This window comes from Prunus dulcis, chromosome 1, assembly GCF_902201215.1.
Source record: "Prunus dulcis chromosome 1, ALMONDv2, whole genome shotgun sequence".
In the NCBI taxonomy this organism is placed as follows: Eukaryota; Viridiplantae; Streptophyta; class Magnoliopsida; order Rosales; family Rosaceae; genus Prunus; species Prunus dulcis.
The window spans coordinates 480,208-494,717 of record NC_047650.1 but is presented as its reverse complement, the minus strand read 5'-3'; the positions used below and the strand labels follow the sequence as shown (position 1 = coordinate 494,717).

The following is a 14,510-nucleotide window of genomic DNA, read 5'->3' as shown; positions in this document are numbered from 1 at the left end:
TTAATTATAAGGATGGTATTATTTGAACGAAATAGATATAAAGAAACACACACGTACATTGTGTTTTCTTTACATGTTTCATAAAAATTTCTTAAAAGTGACAAAGCCAAAGACGAACATCACATGACATCAGAAGACAAAAATCACACCGCATAATTAGGATTTTATTCCCAGGCTCTGCATTTCTTGTCAAGTATTCCTCTTCCATAAGTAAACATGAAAATGTCAAGAAAGAGGGGGAACTGCATCCACACAAACGAGGCGATTGGAACGCTGGCAAGCAAACTGATTGGAATAGATACCCATGATTCTCCCTCAAGCATAATAAAAAGAGTTCATGAAAAAGCAACCATCATGGCGGCGATAGATAAAAAAATGGTGAAAAGGCCTAATAGCATTTTTGTGGGCAAAGACCTGAGGAAATCGTCTTCTGCATAACGTGATGTGAGAATTCCCAAGAATATAATCACTGATGTCGTCGAAGAAAAGAGTGATATAGAATCTGAAATAAGAAAAACCCTAAAGAACTTCTTTCTTAAGAAGATGGGAAAACCTGTATCTTGATTGTTTCCACTAGGAACTGTAAATGCCGCAGCAAACATATTGGTAACAATGAGGGCACCTACGACTGTGCAAGAAGTTGTTGTCCCTTTCATTGACTCTTCTCCTTCCTTCACCAATTTTTTGTGGTTCTTGGTGAATAGTTCTCGTGCTGTTATTTGCTCGGTCTTATTTCTTACTTCCAAGTGCTGGGGGTGTAAAATACGCTCCACCTCCTACATTTCATTAAGAAAACTCACATTACATATATAGTCTATATGGATTGTTGAAGAACATACGAGTCCCACATCGGAAACCTAACAAAATAGAAAGTCCCATATAATAAATGGTTCCACTTCTAATAACATCGATGCCTTTTTGAAATCTTTACAGGGATATGTAAAAAACACTAGTAAAAAAAACCCCTTGTGTGACCAAATTTTGCGCGACGAAAAACTATTCATCGCTCAAAGTTACTTTGCACGACGAAACTTGAAATTTCGTCGCTCAAAGTCCTTATAAGACTTCGTCGCGCAAACTTCGCGCGACAGAATTTTGCGCGACAACAATACATCGTCGCTCAAAGTCTTGAGCGACCAATTTTGCGCGACGAAGAGTAAACTTCGTCGCGCAAAGTCCTTATAAAAATAAATAAAATAAAAAAATTATTTTTTAAAAATTTTTCCATGACGTAATCCAAACATTTTGTCACCTAAACCAATTTATTTTTGTTTTTTATTTTGTATGCATAACACTTAAGAAATTAAACGGTATATATATTTATTAAGTAACTTTAAATTTATTATTTTAGATCGGATCGGATTTTTATTAGAAAAATATATTCTTGTTGTTCGGATTGGGTTTTTGTTAGAAAATATATATTTTAAACTGATGATCGAATTATTTCATTGTATTCATATCGGGTCAAGGAGTGTAGCAGTAAAAAATCATCAAAATCGGAGTTAAAATAACCGTTAAATCTTGATTTTTCATTATAACCGTCGAAAAGTTTTATCGCCTTACTTGATATCTGAATGTTTATTTTTTCCGATTTTTGGCGTATATGATCTCGAAGTATAAACAAACAAGTTTGACGGTTGGATCGTTGAAACTAGTTTTTTTGAATGCATATGCCATCAAAACAATATATTCACTAACAATTAAGAGTTTATTTATACTTTCGTTAAATATAACATAAAATTTTGTGGTATCCACTAGTGTAAATATTTTAAATTGAAGATCAAATTCAGTCATTGTATTCATATAGGGTCAAGGAGTGTAGCTGTAAAAAATCATCAAAATCGGAGTTAAAATAACCATTAAATCATGATTTTTCATTTATAACCATCGAAAAGTTTTGTCCCGTTACTTGATCAATGAATGTTTATTTTTTCCGATTTTTGGCGTATATGATCTCGAAGTATAAACAAACAAGTTTGACGGTTGGATCGTTGAAACTAGTTTCGTAGAATGTGTATGCCATCAAAACAATATATTCACTAACAATTAAGAGTTTATTTATATTTTTGTTAAATATAACATAAGATTTTGTGGTATCCACTAGTGTAAATATTTTAAATTGAAGATCAAATTCAGTCATTGTATTCATATAGGGTCAAGGAGTGTAGCTGTAAAAAATCATCAAAATCGGAGTTAAAATAACCGTTAAATCATGATTTTTCATTTATAACCGTCGAAAAGTTTTGTCCCGTTACTTGATCAATGAATGTTTTTTTTTTTTCCGATTTTTGGCGTATATGATCTCGAAGTATAAAAAAACAAGTTTGACGGTTGGATCTTTGAAACTAGTTTCGTAGAATGCATATGCCATCAAAATAATATATTCACTAACAATTAAGAGTTTATTTATACTTTCGTTAAATATAACATAAGATTTTGTGGTATCTACTAGTGCAAATATTTTAAATTGAAGATCAAATTCAGTTATTGTATTCGTATAGGGTCAAGGAGTGTAGCTGTAAAAAAATCATCAAAATCGGAGTTAAAATAACCGTTAAATCGTGATTTTTCATTTATAACTATCAAAAGTTTTGTCCCGTTACTAGATCTCTGAATGTTTGTTTTTTGTGATTTTTGGGGTATACGATCTTGAAGTATATACAAACAAGTCTTATGGTTAGATCATTGAAGTGTGTGTGTGTGTGTGTGTATATATATATATTTATTTATTAAGTAGCTTTAAATTTATTTATTTTGTACATATAACACTTAAGAAATTGAATAGTATATACATTTATTAAGTAGCTTTCACCTTAATTATATTTTAAATCATAAAATAAAATATTTTTATTTTTTATTATTCATAACAATTATTTTTATAAATATTGTGCTACGAACCAATTTTTCGTCTCTCAAAAGTTTGCGCGACCAACAGTTCGTCGTGCAAAACTCAAAAAATTTGGGCGAGTACCAAAAATGGGACGCGGGTTTTTAAAATTAAAAAAAAAACTTTAGACTTTGCGCGACCAATATTTTTTGTCGCACAAAAATTTGGGCGGGTACCAAAAATGGGACACGGGAATTTTTTTATATAATTGTTTTAGACTTTGCGCGACCAATATGTATTTTTCCTCAGGCAAAAATTTAAAGATTTTGGCGGGTACCAAAAATGGGATGCGGGAATTTTTTTAAAAAAAATAATTTTTTTAGACTTTGCGTTACCAATGTTCCTATATTCGTCGCGCAAAACTTTGCGAGACCAATATGTTTCGTCGCGCAAAAATTTGGGTGGGTACCAAAAATGGGACGTGGGAATTTTTTTCTATAATTGTTTTAGACTTTGCGCGACCAATATGTATTTTTCGTCGCACAAAAATTTAAAAATTTTGGCCGGTGCCTAAAATGGGATGCGGGAATTTTTTTTTCCAAAAATAATTTTTTTAGACTTTGCGCGACCAATATATTTCGTCGCGCAAAACTTTGAGAGCTACAAGTGATACGATTTTAAAAACCGAAATAACTCCTCCACCATTTTCTCAATTTCTTTCTCTACTCTTACCTCTCCTCTCTCTTTCCCTCTCCCCAAATCCCACCATTTCTCTCACACTCACTCCTCTCACTTAATCTCTCATCTCTCTCTTCACTATCTCTTACTCTCACTCACTCTCTCATCTATCTTTTCACTATCTCTCACTCTCTCATCTCTTTATCACTATCTTATCTAATTCTCTCACACTCACTTCTCCCTCTCATTCTCACTCACTCTCAATCTTGCCAAAAGGTATATTCTCTCCAAATTTTAAATTTTTTTCATTAATATGTGTTTTTGGAGTTAGTTTTGAGTTTGTGTGGGGTTTGGGGTTGAGTAAAGGGGAGAGATTGGAGTTTGGGTTGGATTTGTGGTATAACAATTTTAGGGGAGATTATGCATTCTTTTTTTTTCTTTTGTTGTTGTTGTTGTTGTTGTTGTTATTTGACTATATTTGTTTTTTTGTAGGTAATCATCGAGACTTTGATGGGTAAAGTTGAGGATTAGGAAGCTATCAAAACATATTATCCGCCACTACTACCACAATATGCTTGTATTAGGATTATATTATTGTACTTTGTTAATTCATGTGTACATTTTGAATATTATATATATATATATATATATAAATTTTATTGGATAATTTGATCACTATTTTTCATATGTAATTTTATTTTGAATATGTCAATTTAAATTAAAGTAATTAAGAAAAATCTTACAATTAAATTAAATTTAAAAAGTAAAAATTTGAAAAAATTAATATAATTAAATTAATATCAATTTAAATTAAAGTGATTTAAAAAAAATCATACAATTAAATTACATTTAAAAAGTAAAAATTTGAATAAATTAATATTAAAGAAATAATAAAACAAAAAGTCAAAAACCTTGCGCGACAAAATATTTTGTAGCGCAAACTATTAAATTAGTTTATTTTAATTAAAAAAATTTAAAACACAAAAAATATTTCGTCGCGCAAATATTTGCGCGACGTTAGTATTCGTCGCGCAAAACTCTAAAAATGTGGGCGGGTACCAAAAATGGAACGCGGGAATTTTTTATTTTTTATAAATTTTTTTGAGACTTTGCGCGACCAATATTTTTCGTTGCGCAAACCTTTGAGCGACCAATGTATTTCGTCGCGCAATGTTTTGCGCGACCAATATCTTTTGGTCGCGCAAAGTTTCTTTGCGCAACCAAAATTTTTTCGTCGCGCAAAGTTTCTTTGCGCGACGGATTTTGCGTGACGAAGTTTTTGTCGCGTTAAAATTTGTGCGACTACAATGTATTTTGCGCGACGAAATTCTCTTCGTCGCGCAAAGTGTAAAATGTAGTAGTGAAAGTAATTGTCTAAGGTTACATTTATGTAATAAAGTGAGAAAATCTGATCTTAAACCATTGTAGCTCTCTTTGCATTTGCAAAGCTGCACCTTGAATATGATTAAGATGTGCAGATAAACTCCCTGCTGCATGTAGGATAGTATTGTTAAATTCATCTATCCTCGTTAAGATATGATTCCTATCATATTCACTGAGCCCATATATAAGACTAAAAACTTTTTCTTGACGACATTCAACGGCATAATGAAATATTGTCCTGCCGCTTTCATCCCCCTTTATTAGTGAGATTCTTGGATTCGCCTTACACATCTCCTTAATGAACTCCACTTGTCCTCCTTCTACAGCTCGGAAGATTGCCTTTTGCTTCGAGTCAAGATTTCTACGTGTTGCCACGTCACACACGAGTTGTAGAATTTGAAGAATTCGGTCATGGTACAATCTCATTTCATGCAGGTCATGGATTCCTAGGTTAACAGTGAAAACAATATTAATCTACAACGTATTACAAAAGTGAGAATTAAACCAAGAATCAATAATGTGGATGGATGTAGCAGGTTGAGGTTGTTGTACGTGTATATCTAAAGAGAAAGCAACACAATCCAATCAAATACATTTTCCTACTTGTCTGAAGTAGTATTATTCTATTTCTATTTAATGATATATATGTGAATTTAGACACTGTATTTTGTGAACAACGAAAGCTAATGAATATGCAGACTTGCACTCCTTCATATATACATAATAAATCAAATCAGAAGGAAATAGAAAAAATAGAAAGCTCTTGCAAAGTTCATTTCGTATTAATGTAATTAATATATTTATTTTTTTTCAGTCTCAATTCAATTATCCTTGCAATACAAAAGAAATCAAGTCAGGCATATATATTTAGTTGGTACATCTCACTTTATATATAACTTTAACATGAAAAATTTAGTTTGATACTACGAAGAGAAGAGAGACAAGAGAGGAGAGAAGAGATAAGAGAATACAAAATACTAACTGTTATAAATCCAGAGTTGCCAAAATCTTAGGGAAACCCCACTTGAAAATGCAGAACGAATACCAGCCAGTGTATTTAGAGGGGAGTGCCCGAAGTAACTTTCAGTAAGGACCAATTTTGGGCAATGCTGAAGTAAATCCCATCCAATATCTATAGTATAGTTGGTTCATCATATAAGCAACCACAAATCAACATATACTATAATTGGTTATTTAAGATCAGGACTGTTTTATATATTTATATTTCAAAATGATGTCAAAATTACCAAATTTATTTCTGTGGACAAAGCAATTGGAAATAAGTTGAGTCAAAACATGGATTGGAGTGCGAGAATAGAGAAAGCGAGCTATTTCCCAATGGCCCAAGGCACAAGCGACTAAAACTGGAGTCTTATTTCCTGCTACGTTGGTAAAACGCATGGTAACTAAACTCTTGTTCTTTTAAACCATTTTGGCAACTATTGGGGCCATTCCTTTTTGCAAAAGCATAGAAAAAAGCTGTGCAACCATTGTCATCTTGAATTTCCAAGTCCTCTTCTGTCATCAGCTTCAACAACTCTTCCACATTGTGTAGTGCCTCTTCGTGAAGAGCTGTCCCACCGCTTGATGAACCTCTATGTGTTAGTGCCTCTTCGTGTCGATCAATAAACTCCTTTGCAGCATTCCAATCACCACGCTTCAAACTATCGTACAAAGGAGCATACTTCACATCGCTCTCATCATCATTATTATTATGCCCTGTTTCTTAGCAAACATAAAAATAAAAATTATGCCATCCTGTTTAAATTAAATATATCAAAACATATTTCTATAAAATAAATTAACATATTTCTATAGAATAAATAAGAACAATATTGATTAAAAAGTATTAAAAAGCAAAATGGAGTGTAAGTGGAGAAAAGAAGAGTGGAAAAATTACCTTCCTTTAATACCCAGATATATACTCTCAAACTAAAAAGAAAAAGAATGCTACACCCAAAAAATTAAAATTAAACAAATATCGCGCACTATTATGTATTATATTATACCTATTTCAGTATTTTGTGTGCACGGTTGACTGGAGAATGAAAACTAGTAAACAAAAATAAAAGAACAGAAGGCAACAGAAAATAAAAGATGAAAAGAATCCAACAAACAAACCTCAAAATTCAAAACTGAAAAACCCCACCATAGAAATAAAACCAGCAATACACATGCAGTAATTAAGGAGTCCATAAAATTAATTGCTGCTGGAGGGTAAAACGGGCATTATGAAATTTTGAGGATGAGACCCAAAACAATCATCAGTTGCGGAGCCATGATTTTATTTTTATATGTAGGAGGGTAACATATAAATATATATATATATATATGTATATATATTAAAAAATTAAATCTTTCAACCTTAACACCATGCATGAAAAAGAAAATATAAAGTCCAGTATGATTATACCTTCTTCAGAATCAGAAGGCTTTAGCTCTTCAGCCAACACATCCCAGGCAGCTTTGGCTGTGGTAATGGCCTTGATTATAGGATAGGTATCATCCCCGCAACACGTCCGGATTGCAAGTAAAGCCTTGGCATTATTCTTCCTCCAAGCCCTAAACTCAGCCTCACCATCTTCTGGTGTTGGTGGTTCAGTGGCTGCTTCTACAACGTCCCAAACATCTTTAGCTAACAGGTACAATTTCACCTGGAAACTCCAATCTTCATAGTTATGACGGTTAAGAAGTTGAAGATTAGCAATCGGGGAAACTGTAGCTCCCATGTTCAATCTGCGGGGCTAGAGCTAGCTTGTAAATTCCCCTACTTTTTTTTGTAGACAATAAGGAGAAATCATTAACAACAGGGGCAATTACAAGAATTGAACACCACAAAATCCCCTACACATGAAGGATTCCAGCCAAATCTAAGAATACACTTCAAACCACATAGGACAAACATAATAACAAGAAAAACAGCCTATTAGAAACCACAATAATCAAAGGAAAAACAGAGCAAAACATCAGGCAATCTCGAACCCCTACTTTACTCCTACTTTCTTTTAGTTTTTCTTTGTTGGGTGTCTTCATGTTTCACAAAAACAATAGGATCTCTTTAATTCTCATTGTAGACAAAGAAATTTTGGTGTAATAAATTCCATTGACAAGAAAATAATTAGGGTTCGGTGGATTAAATCGTGGGCCCCGTAATTTGCCCATGTGGCGTGTGACTCATCAAAATCGGGTTAGTTGTCAAAAATGACAAATGGCGACATCCGACGGAGTGCATCAAACGGATCAAGATGAAGACAAAATTAAAGGAAAGAATCTTCTGTGATTGACTTTGATTTAAATCAAATATTAATCAGGTTAATCAATTAAAGATAATCTGGTTAAATTGTCAGATTATGGGAATTGATTTAAATCAAATCAAAATCCCACAAAACAAGGTTTTAAATAGGGAAAGTTATTTAGGTCAAGCATCCTACAAAAGCCTATAAATAGGAGGTCTCAAGACAAAAGAAAGGGGCAGAAAAAAAACTAGCACTCAGAAGAAACAGAAAACTCTCTGCATTCTTCACCCTACTTTGGAAGAGCCACCAAGCACAACAAATATGTGCTGGTTCCTTCACCATAGAAAAATCCCAAACACCAAACAAGCTTCGTGCTACCCGTTTAATCAAGATCAAGTCTCTACGACCCTTGTGTCAAACACAAATTTTCTTTAAACACTTTGGAGATCGAATCAGAGGATTCAATACAGAGATTGCAACCCTAAATTTCATTAATACAATATTATTTTGTACATGTGTTCTTGTCTCATTTGTCACATGATATTCGTGTTTACAAATTTGGCATGCCCAGTGGGACAATCTCTGCCTCTCATCTCTTTCTCCAGTTCCAAAATCAATCAACACATCAAAAACGATGGCTTCCAAGAAGATTCAATCCGTTCTCGCGACGAGAGGCAAAAGCGTGAGCGCCTCCTTCTCAAGCGGAGATTCTGTTGGGTTGTCACCCTGAGCAAGGCCAAAGCGATATCCACAACTCAACATGTTACTTCCATACCGACTCAAGCCAAGGCGAAAGATGTTCACCGAAGGCGTGAACCGGTTATCAATTTGGCCTCATTGGGGCAAAAGAAGAATACCTCTCGGGCGGATGAGAGAAACTCTCAGAGTGAAGGGAGGAGTTTTTCGGGTTCGAAGAATTCGAGAGAACGCTCACTCTCGCCTGACTCGAGCACAGGCTCATACCATGGATCCCCGCCTGACGATCAACAGAAGAAGCTTACCTCGGCATCCGTAGGTGAGTCTTATTCTATGGCTATGCAGGTCATGGTGACGGGAGCTATGTCTATTGAAGAGCAGCTGGCCCATATGAGCAAAGCGGTCACCAAATTGACTAAGATGGTTGAGGAGAAGGATGCGCAGATTGCTTCTCTCATCAACAACAAGTGGGAAGGGCATCAGGATAAGGAGCCTGGTCAAGACGCACACAAGAAAGGACCACATCATGAGGCTGAATCCAGTGAGAAAAGATTGGGTCATAAAACAGAGTCGGGTGAGAAGTCGCACGGAAAAGGTGACGCCGCCTCGGTGGGTTCTTTGTCAGTCCAACAACTTCAGGACATGATCGCAAACACCATCAGGGTTCAATACAGAGCACCTTCCCGAGACACGCTCATGTATTCTAAGCCATACACCAGGAGGATAGACAACTTGTGGATGCCAACAGGATATCAACCTCCCAAATTCCAACAGTTCGATGGAAAGGGCAACCCAAAACAACATGTTGCACACTTCGTCGAAACATGCAATAATGCTGGGACAGAGGGCGACCACCTGGTGAAACAATTTGTTCGTTCCTTGAAAGGAAATGCATTTGATTGGTATATAGACTTGGAGTCCGATTCCCTTGATAGTTGGGATCAGATGGAGCGAGAATTCTTGAACAGATTCTATAGCACTCGTCGCACTGTGAGTATGATGGAACTCACAAATACCAAGCAATGGAAAGATGAACCTGTCGTCGATTACATCAATCGATGGCGCTCGTTAAGCCTGGATTGCAAAGATAGGCTTTTGGAGTTATCGGCCGTTGAGATGTGCATTCAAGGAATGCATTGGGGGTTACTTTACATTCTACAAGGAATTAAACCCCGCACGTTTGAGGAGCTAGCCACTCGTGCCCATGATATGGAGTTGAGTATAGCTAGTCACGGAGGAAAGCATGAGCCCTTTATGGAGCAAAGAAAGGAGAAAGTCTTTGGACAAAAGACAGATAAACCTGTCAAGAAGCCTACCAAGGAAGCAATGACAATAAACACCGTCCCCGTCAAAATCTCCACCCGAGACAAGAAGAAAGAAGTCAGAAGGATGGAGCCATCTCGAGAAGTGGATAGACGTCGATGCACTTTGAAGGAGTTAGAGGAAAAAACGTACCCCTTTTCTGACTCCGATGTCGCAGGTATGCTTGAAGACTTGCTCGAAAAGAAGGTGATCGAATTGCCGGAATGTAAGCGGCCTGAAGAGATGAACCGAGTCAACGACCCTAAGTTTTGCAAATACCACCGAATTGTCAGCCATCCTGTAGAGAAGTGCTTCGTGTTGAAGGAGCTAATTATGAACTTGGCTAGGCAAGGAAGGATTGAGTTGGATGTTGACGAAATCGCAGATGCGAACGTTGCCACAATTGTGTTTGGTTCCTTCGATCCGATGCCGCTGCCCGCATTATCAAAAAGATTGGAATTCCAATCAACAAGGGGCATACACCAGGTGACTGATCCTTGCACGGAAGAAGTGGAGGGCAAACCGAACAATCAAGGTGGTGATGGCTTCGTTGGTGATTCATCTTTCGATGACAATGAAGGATGGACGCTCGTTACCCGGCGAAAACCTCGTACGAAGCGCATTCCTCAATGATAAAATACTCAATCAAAGAGGAAGCGGCGAAAAAGGAGTTCGCACAAACGCTCTAAAACCAAAACCAGAATAATGGTGAAGAGAGATTCTGGCCAAGAAAGTGGACCACTAATCCAAGAACCACGAATTCCAATTACGCTAGAAGAATACTTTCCCAAAATGTTCTTCGTAAGAGGACCAACGGAGACTGTTTATATGACAACTTGCTATCAAGTAGATGACGAAGATGTCTCGGAAGGAAGATCGGAAACTCATGAAGTACAAAAGGTCCTGACACAAGTAGAAGATTCACCATCGCACTTCAATATTGAGGAAGTGGTGGAACTTCCTGAAGCAATACGCATAGCATTGGTAAAGACGTTGATGGATCTCAATATTCATCCAAATCAAATAAGGGAGGCCAAAAAATTAGAGCCTGAGTCTCAAGATCGTGCTATCTGTTGTGCGACATGTGCTTCTATCACATTCACCGATGAAGATCTTTTGTTAGGATCCAAACCACACAACCGTCCGCTTTTTGTGTCCGGGTATGTGCGAGAACAGAAACTTAGTCGCATGCTCGTGGATGGAGGTTCAGCAGTAAACATAATGCCTAAATCCACAATGATAAAGTTAGGCATCACCGTGGACGAATTGTCTCGAAGTCATCTCATGATTCAAGGCTTCAATCAAGAAGGGCAAAGAGCCATGGGCATGATCAGAATTGAGCTCGTGATAGGTGACTTAAAGTCAAACACCCTATTTCACGTGATTGATGCTAAGACTTCCTACAATCTTCTCTTAGGAAGGCCGTGGGTACATGAAAATGGGATAATACCTTCAACTTTACATCAATGTTTCAAATTTTATAGAGGTGGAGTAAAGAAAATCTTAGTTGATGTCAAGCCATTTACCGAAGCCGAATCCTATTTCACCGACGCCAAGTTCTACATCGATGAAGACGTGGCATCTGAAGTTATTCCCGTTGAGGTTCACTCAACTGGCCAGGCCATACCAAGAAAAGATGAGCAGTCAAAATGCCTTTTCGCTGAAGAAAATAGCGATAATAAGCCAAAAAGCACTGCCTTCGGACAAATGGGATCACTACCGATAGATTCACAGAAGGTAGCTATTCCTGTTCTTCGTTATGTCTCATCATCCCGAAGGAAGGAAGGTCAATCCCCATTTGGAGAAGAAGTGAAACCAAGGAAGTTAGGGAAAAGTGACATGAAGTTCTTGAAGGAGTCTGCAACCATGCCTATACCCAAGTTGAGCAATTCAGATGTGTCGAAATTTTCAGTACCAGGGTTCGTCAGACCATTACAAGATGCAACAAGACGTGAATATCTTCCGGTCAAAAGAACTAAAGAAGGTTTTGATCCTAATGCTTATAAGCTCATGTCAAAAGCAGGTTACGACTTCGGCCTGTCTTCCTCACTAGGAGAGCTCAATCCAGATGTCACAGGAGAAAGGACACTTGGCCTTAGCGAAACCCAAAAGAAGTTGAAGAAGCACACAATCGGCTCAGCTAGAACAGGCCTAGGTTTTACTCCTATCCCACCTGTTAAGATTTCTGCTAGAAGAAAAGAAAAGAAGGCAGAAGCTCAACACATTAGTGTCGAAGTGGTTGAGGAGGAAGAAGAACCAAAGGCTATTAAGAGAGCCTCAGTGTTCGACCGTTTAGCCAAGCCTACTCAGCGGACCTCAGTTTTTGGCCGCATCAAAGAATCCCATCACGACCTTCTGTGTTCAAGAGGATATCTAAACATCAGAATCAAAGGGGAATTCAATCAGCTCCGCGCAGATCAGCACTAGAAAGACTCGGAGTTCCAAGCCAACCGTCTGAAGAGAAAAGAAAGCGAGAGTTGGAAAGTGGAGTTCTTGTTGATTCGACGGAAGATAATGAAATCCGGAGCCTGATCCCGTCACATATGAAACGTCTCTCAACACTAGACGTAACTTCAGGTGACCAACTCAAAGTGAAACGACGAACAATCATACAAACTCGGAAAGCTTTGAATCAACAAAATGAAAGTGATGATGAAGAAGTAGACATTCTAGCCGTTCATCATGTTACGATTAAAGAGCTCGATGAAGAGGAGCCTTTCGAGGATGAGATTCATGACGCTCCTGCTGCATTAGAAGATGGGGGGCAAGCGACTGTTGATGAATTAAAAGAGCTCAACTTGGGCACAAATGAAGACCCAAGACCTATCTTCGTTAGTGCACTTTTGAATCATAGCGAAGAGGAATCATATCATCAGCTGTTGCTTGAGTATAAAGATGTCTTTGCTTGGACGTATAAAGAGATGCCAGGCCTCGATCCGAAAGTGGCGGTTCACCACCTTGCGGTCAAACCTGGAATGCGTCCAATCAAACAAACTCAACGTCGCTTTCGTCCGGAGCTCTTAAGTCAAATCGAAGCCGAAGTTGACAAGTTGATCGCCGCCGGATTTATTAGGGAGGTGAAATACCCAACGTGGATAGCGAACATTGTTCCGGTGAAGAAGAAAATCACTGGACAAATTCGTATTTGTGTTGCCTTCCGAGACTTAAACGAGGCTTGCCCGAAGGATGACTTTCCATTGCCCATAATTGAGCTTATGGTCGATGCAACCACAGGTCATGAAGCCTTATCTTTCATGGATGGTTCATCTGGATACAATCAAATAAGAATGTTGCCAGAGGACGAAGAACTCACAGCCTTCCGCACTCCAAAATGAATTTACTGTTACAAGGTGATGCCATTTGGCCTCAAGAATGTAGGTGCAACCTATCAACGTGCAATGCAAAAGATCTTTGGTGACATGCTTCACAAGAATGTCGAGTGCTACGTTGATGACTTGGTAATCAAGTCAAAAAGAAGAGAAGATCACTTGAAAGATTTGAGAACGGTGTTTAACAGATTGCGGAAGTACCAACTCAAGATGAACCCTTTGAAGTGTGCTTTCGGCGTCACGTCAGGTAAATTCCTTGGTTTCATCGTTAAACATCGAGGCATCGAAGTAGATCAGACTAAGATTAAAGCCATCCGAGATATGCCCGAGCCAAGAAATTTACGTGAATTGAAAAGTTTACAAGGACGCCTCGCGTTTATTCGGCGATTCATCTCAAACTTAGCAGGGAGGTGTCAACCATTCAGTCGCCTTATGAAAAAGGATGTTCCATTTGTTTGGGATGAGGCTTGTCACAATGCCTTTGAAAGCATAAAGAAGTACCTATCGAGTTCACCACTGTTAGGAGCTCCTATTCCAGGCAAACAACTCAAATTGTACATTGCGGCTCAAGAAAGGTTAATTGGAGCCCTTTTAGCGCAAGAGAATGAGTTACACAAAGAGCAAGCACTCTATTATCTAAGCCGAACGCTTACTGGTCCCGAACTAAATTACACGCCTATAGAAAAGACGTGTCTTGCACTTGTTTTTGCTATCCAAAAGTTAAGGCACTACATGCAAGCATTCACGGTCCATCTAATTGCACGAGCCGACCCGGTGAGGGACGTTATGTCAAAACCAGTCTTGACGGGGCGTTTGGCCAAGTGGGCGTTACTTCTCAATCAATATGAAATCATCTACACTCCAGCAAAGGCGGTTAAGGGGCAAGCTGTTGCAGACTTCCTAGCCGATCATCCAATTCCAGCAGACTGGGAAATTTCAGATGACTTACCCGACGAACAAATCTTCTTCGCTGACATTTCTCCTGCTTGGATGATGTTCTTTGATGGATCGGCTCGTAAAGACGGGGCGGGAGCTGGCGTAGTCTTCGTATCACCCGAG

The 14,510-nt window shown here is 37.9% G+C and overlaps 1 pseudogene; it reads right to left on the bottom strand.

Moving 5' to 3' along the window:
• LOC117613822 lies at positions 1-7,617 on the bottom strand (annotated as a pseudogene).
• Positions 7,618-14,510: the final 6,893 nt, after the last annotated feature.